Genomic DNA, 5,713 nt, shown 5'->3' on the forward strand with positions numbered 1-5,713 from the left:
CCGGCGGCGGCACCAGCTAGCGGGCGCGAGACTCGAACCGGAGGACGACCTCCGGGGGAGAAGGAGGAGGAGGAGGAGGAGCTTTCACTGGTTCTTGGAGACTGGTTGAGCTGGATCGAAGTGAGATCGAAACCCGTTCTTGCAAAAGGTCGGTTTCCTCCCGGCGGAGGGGGCCGTGGGGGGGGGGGGCGAAGACCTCGCCCAAGAGAGGAGAGAGAAATGTCCACACGACCTAGTCGTTCTTAGGCGTTTCGAAGAAGACGGAGGAAGAATATGGTGACAATGATGAAGGAGGAGGTGGAGGAGGACAGTGATAATGATGGAAGAGGAGAAGGAGGAAGATGATGATAATGATGATGAAGGAGGAGAAGGAAGATGGTGATAATGATGGAGGAGGAGAACAGGAAGAAGGAGGAGGAAATAATGATGAAAAGACAGAAGGTGAAGAAAACGAAGGCGACGAAAAAGAAAAGAGGATTTGAAGGAGGAGAAGAGAAGGAAAAGAGGAGCAAGAAAAGATAAAAGAAGAAGAAGAGATGAAGAAAAAGAAAAGGAAGAAGAAGAAATCTCAATTGTAAATTTGGTCTTCAGAAACTAGAATGCGCCTTAAAGATTTATTTAATCATTTATCTATTTATTTATTCATTTATCTACATATTTATGTATTCATTTACTCATTTGTTTAGTGGTCAGGCTGAACAAATAGACTTATCTAAAAATAATAATAATAATAAAATAATTCCAGTCATGACGTCACACATGTGTAAAACAGGTTTGCATTTTTGCTATCCAAAACACACTTCTAATCTAATTAATCAAATATCACATATGATAAGAATTGACACTTTCTAGCCAGGCCCCATTTCTGATCAACTGTTAGGATCCAATAAAATCTTACATAATACGAATTAGACGTCTTCTAACAGAGATATACTAATCTTACATCGGATCAAATCTGTTGGAGATTATATTGAGCCATCTTATGCTTGTGGAAGAAGAAGAAGAAGAAAAAAAAAAACACGTCGGTGGTCTAAGAAGTAACGGATCACGTGAGCAAACCCCCAAACCCCCCCAAAAAAAAGTCTCTCCACTGCCCTTAGGTCAAATTATGATAAACGACCTGTTTTGCCCCTCGCCTGAGCTTTGAGTCATTGTGTCATTAATATGGTCTTACGTGTCAGCTCAAATATATACTCGTACTGTATATATATACATACACACACATATACATATATATATATATATATTATATATATATACGTATACTCCTATATACACAAACACACACACATATAATATATATGGTATATATGACAAACAACGAGTCCAGCATATACTTTCTTCCAAATATAATATATATGTATATATATATATATATATATATATATATGCACACGCCAGACGATTTTATGAGACAGAGGAGACATCCTTCAATTTGGAGGGCTTAAGGGGACCCCCCGCCCAAAAAAACAAATTCTGAAGGATCTTGCTGATTTTTTCTGTGTGATATCTAGGTCTGAGGAAACCTTCACAGCATGAGTTTTATTCAGATCTGACGAGTAGTTTTTTATTTTTTAATAAAAAACGTAAAAAATGCCATATTTTTGGGCTTCTTCAAATCCTATCTCCTCTTACAATTTTTATTCGATGTCTTTCATTTTACAGCAAAAGAATCTTCTACATATATAAAAAAAACAAAATAGAAAGCTTTTTTTAATATCTTTGTTTAACGCCGAGGAAAAAAAAATATAAAAAAATTGTCGAAAAAAAGCAAAATTTTGACTTTGACACATTATTAAAAAACATTTATTTAACATATACCAAAAAAACTCTCTATTTTATTTTTTGTCATTTATCTAGCTATTAATAGAGACCTCATATGCAAAAATCGGTTGAAAATTGAGGGAGGAGATAGATTTTGAGTATCAAAAACTTACATTTTTCAGAAATGAGTGTTAAAGTTTTTTTTTTCTTAGTTTGACTAAATTTTACATTGGACCTCCTAAGACCCATTGAAAACAGGTTCCATTGTATTTTCATGATGATTTTGCATCTTTCAAGTAACTCAGGCACTTTGTACCCTCCTACAGTGTAGGATATTATTCACTCAAAGTGAGGGTCTCATAAGCCGCCACCTCACTCTTTGTCGCAAAGTTTGAGTTCTTGGTCTAGAATGACCCAGCAAGGTAGTCTGATTGCTGGGATTCAGCTCTCTTTCTTTTCTTGGGTTTCCTTTCTGGTGTTGGAACAGGCTCTTGCTGCATCAGGGACATCACTAAACCCAAGGTGTTGCAACAAGGAGGCATCCTTGTTAGCAAACAGTTGTTTGCATAGAGACAACTTGTCTGATATAGGTGTAGAGGACAGAGGATCAGGTGCTGAGGATGTGGATGTAGATGGAAGGGAGAGAGCTGCTGGAGGGAGTACTAGTGGTGGTGGCGGAGGTGGTAATAACAAAGTTGATGCTGGGGTTCTTTCTTTCTCCCCTTGAGTTGCTAATGTAGACGTTCTTATCTTCTGCAAGTGTGCCTTTTGTTTGGATAGCTTAGGCATGGCTAATATCTTCAAATATCTCTTCACTGAAAAATAGATGCGAATTTCACACGGCAAATTAGTGAATGCGGCAAGCTAACGTGTACATGTCCTTTACTTTGTAAGGCTCAGGCCACTGCCAGTCGTGCAGGCTGAACTTCCTCACACCACATACTCACGTGCATGCCGGACGTAAGAGAAAACTTTATGATGGTCGCAAACGCAAAAAAGTAGGGTAAAATATGGTCAAAACGTATGTAAACAATGGTCGTGCGCCGCATGTGGCTGCCGGGGGGGGGGTAGGCCCTTTAAACCCTTTAAAAATGGCGGTACGATAAAAACACTTCACCAGCATCTAAAGCAAGATCCCTACTATGTATTTATGCAATAAAAAAAAATCGAATTTTTCTTAAATCTGGGGGCGGGGGGTCCCCTTAAGGGCACCCCTACGGACCAGAGCAGTACAACATAGTAAATGGAGTCTTACCTCCACTCAAAAATAACGAACGACATTTTAATTTCCACCCTCCCTGATCATGTACCACCAGGATAGAAGCGCCGGTTATCTCCGACGAAATACGAAATCAAATTCATCTCGACATATCCAAACATCGGGTAATCATCATCCTTATCTTAACCCGGTCTCAGAGAAAATCCGCCCCCCACCCCCACCCCCGGAATCTGTCCTTCGCGGATTAAAATTCCGGGCACCATAGGATGTTCCCCGGACTCGAGTCCTTCCAAAGAATCCAAGAATAGTCTAGGATGGGTTGAAATTCCGGGAATTGTGTTGGAAATTACATAGTACACAGCATGATTCTATATAGGCACCATGGGATTATTTACAGTACAATGTGCTACAATGCCGACAATAGAGGTTCTGTAAAAAAAAAAATCAATCAATCTGCTTTGAAAAAAATACATTTGCTAAAAAAATGTATAGACAAAAAGTTACAAAAAGTCCTACTCAAAAGAACTGTTCTTGAAAAGAAAGACAAAAATCTGCTCAACCACTTTGATCACAAAAGCGAAAATTGACCAAACATGTAAATAAATAAATAAAAAATATATATATATATATAAAATAAAATAAAAAATAAAACAAGAACTACTCAAAAACAATGTTCACAAGACAAAAATACATTCTTAGCTTGTCTGATACGAACGTGAATACATATCGACCACATACATTAACAAACACATATCGAGAAGACCACACACACACACGCACACACAAAGGCTCATGTGTGCACCACAAAAGCTCAAATGAAGTCAGTTGGCGTCGTGGACGTTAACTACGTTTCTTTACCTCAAAATCTCCCACATTGAAGACATAACGTAAAAAAAAAAAAAAAAATCTTACAAACACGTCACAAGCAAAAAACAGCGACAATGATGCAGACAATTGCTATGTCAGCGTCTCCTAAGATTTTGCCAGTAATGGTGCCAAGCTCCTTAAAAAGAGAGATCGAGATCGAGACTGAAACAGTACTGTTCTCGGTTAAAAAAAATAATAAATAAATATTTCTACCTATACATCCTTATAAAGTAACCAAATAAATAAAAGAAATAATACATTAATAATGACAATAGCACTAGTACATACATACATACATACACACACACACACACACATATATATATATATATATATATATATATAATAAAATAATAATAAGAACAATATATAAGATATGAGAGAAAATAGGAGGCGTAGCGTTATTTCATTCAACTATTTACACTAATAAATGGGTTTTGTGTATGGCGCGGGCGTGTGCTTAGACTCGGCTACCCTTCATGTAAGGGGGAAAGGGCCTTTCGTATATACTGATATATATATATATATATATATATGTATATATATATATATATATATATATGTCTATATATATATATATATATATATATATATATATATATATATATATATATATATATGTGTGTGTGTGTGTGTGTGTGTGTGTGTGTGTGTGTGTGTGTGTGTGTGTGTGCCTTGTCACCACAATACTATTTAGCAACATAAGTCCCCACATCATCACAAAGGGGGAATATCATCGTAATAATCATTATCATTAGTTATTATTATAATTATTATCATTACTATTATTATCACTATCATAAGGTACGGTCTCTGATGATTTGTTATCAGTTAATTCTACCTTTTTTTGGATTTCATCACACAATTTTCAACAACCACTTCAATTATGTAGCTGAAATTTGTAGAATTTCAGCGAGTCATGTGGTCAACTCCAACACGTGGAAACGTGGTTTTCAATCAACTGACCACTTCTCGCTTTGAGAGAGAAAAGAGAGTGAGTGAGTGAGAGAGAGTGAGTGAGTGTGAGAGAGAGAGAGAACAACTTCGGGGTGGTAACCGATTCTGAAACCAAATGAGCACTGAACTATTCACAGTTAAAAGAGTTTATAGTCCCACTTCTTGAATTCACATTACTACTCTGCTTCTGAAAGTTTTGTGAGGTTGGTTGGGAGGGGGAGGGGGAGGGGGAGGGAGGGGAGGAGGAAGAGGATGGGAGGGAGGAGAGGGGAGGCTACTTGAGATTCGTCATTTACATACACAATTAACATTAATCAACCCTTTAGTTACATTGAGGAAAGTAACATTTTTACCTAATTTTCTTGTTACGTTTACCTAGCTAACTGGCTAATCTGCAATATCTAATTTTCATAAAGTGTATCAGATGAAGCTGGTAAAACTTTACTTTCTTGGGGCAGAAAGTGTCCACCAGGATTTTTTTGTTTTTTTTAAACAAACCCAAGATCCCTTTGTTAGAACTTCCGCGTCGCCAAGCCGCAGTTGTGCCAATGTTGGCATCATCGACTCGACTGGGCACTTCCACTGCCGAGAGAGCCACGGAAATGAATACAAACACACATCTGGCGACAACCTAAATCAACTTTCCCTAACCCACAACCATCTCTTCTATGTTTATGGGACACCATATATAGAGGTCTTTAAAGATCTATAGAGAATCACAGAACAGAAGGATAACATCCGCTAAAAGAGAATTTTTTTTCTAAATGGAAATTAGTTCCCCCCATCTTATCGAATTATGCGTGCCTCTGGTCCGTAGGGGAAGAGTATCACCAGGTGGTGAGCTAGCCTCTTCCCTACTGACTGTCTCTTAGCGTGAATTACAGTGCTTAGTTATTGCAACAAAAG

This window comes from Oratosquilla oratoria, chromosome 7 (assembly GCF_046742065.1).
Source record: "Oratosquilla oratoria isolate Oo_2021 chromosome 7, ASM4674206v1, whole genome shotgun sequence".
Taxonomy (NCBI): Eukaryota; Metazoa; Arthropoda; class Malacostraca; order Stomatopoda; family Squillidae; genus Oratosquilla; species Oratosquilla oratoria.